This window comes from Euphorbia lathyris, chromosome 2 (genome assembly GCF_963576675.1).
Source record: "Euphorbia lathyris chromosome 2, ddEupLath1.1, whole genome shotgun sequence".
NCBI lineage: Eukaryota > Viridiplantae > Streptophyta > Magnoliopsida > Malpighiales > Euphorbiaceae > Euphorbia > Euphorbia lathyris.
Window position 1 is genome coordinate 62,312,160 of NC_088911.1, and position 1,189 is coordinate 62,313,348.

Consider the following 1,189-nt stretch of genomic DNA (forward strand, 5'->3'; position numbering starts at 1 on the left):
TTGAAAAGCTGATCGAATTTATTTTTGATTCTTTTAAAATTATCGTCATGGTGATCAATTTGACCACATATTCCATCAATAAATTTATCAATTTTGGAAGAGAGATTTCCTAGTGGGTCACTGGTGTGGTTAATGTTTGTCTTATCTTGGTTGGAATTATTTCCTTCTTTCCAGCCAAAATTTGGATGACTTCTCCATCATTGGTTGTAGGTATTCGAATAAAGATTATTTCGATTTTGAACATAATTAACTTGTTCTTCCGTATCCAAATTACTACAATCATTATTGGATTGGTTCTGTACTTCAGTATATAATTTGTCTAGCTTATGAGACAAAATAGAAAATTTAACTTGCAATAGTGTGACAGGGTCTAAATCATGTATACCTTTCACCGTCGAGGATGAAGAACATGCAGAAGAATTATTAGCATTAGTAACTTGCGATCTTTCTACTGGCCACATGCTGCTGTTTGTTACCATTTCTTCCAACATATCGAATGCTTCAGCCGAAGTCCATTTCATAAATGATACTCCAACCATTGTAACAATTGTTCCTCGGGTGGTTGGGTTAATACCATTATAGAAGGTATGCATAAGAAATTCTTGGGGTAGGTTATGGTGTGGGCAGAACCTTTGAAGTTCTTTAAAGCGTTCCCACACCTCATAGATGGTTTCAGTTTCATGATGGGTGAATGATGTAATCTATTTGATAATTCTTGCTGTTTTTTCTAGGGGAAAGACTTTGGATAGAAAACTCTTGGCTAGTTGGTTCCAAGTGCTGATTGTTCCTGGTGGAAGTGAGTTCAACCAGGTTTTTGCCTTATCTTTCAATGTAAATGGGAAAAGACGAAGCTTAATATCATATGCTGTCACCCTATTGATTTTAAAAGTGTCATAGATCTCCAAAAAACTTGCCAAATGAGTGTTTGGATTCTCCTTCGGTAGTCCATAGTATTGGACACCATTTTGTAACATTTGTAATAAAGATGGTTTGATCTCAAACTGTTCTACAACAATTGGTGGACACACTACCCCATCGGGTACTCCATTGAGTCCTAGTGCAGCGTAGTATATTAATCTATATAGTACTACCATCTTTTCTTTGTTTTTGTTTTCATTTTTCCTTACTCTTTTCTTTTTCTTTAAATTCTTTTCAATCTCAAGTTGATAAGGCTTTGGTGTCTGCTTAG

The 1,189-nt window shown here is 35.3% G+C and overlaps 1 non-coding gene across 1 annotated transcript; it reads left to right on the forward strand.

The window, feature by feature from the left end:
* Nucleotides 1–609: 609 nt before the first annotated feature.
* LOC136221261 (small nucleolar RNA R71) lies at nucleotides 610–716 on the forward strand. Its single transcript, XR_010685037.1, has one exon. It is a non-coding gene; the product is annotated as a small nucleolar RNA R71 (small nucleolar RNA).
* The last annotated feature ends 473 nt before the right edge of the window (nucleotides 717–1,189 follow it).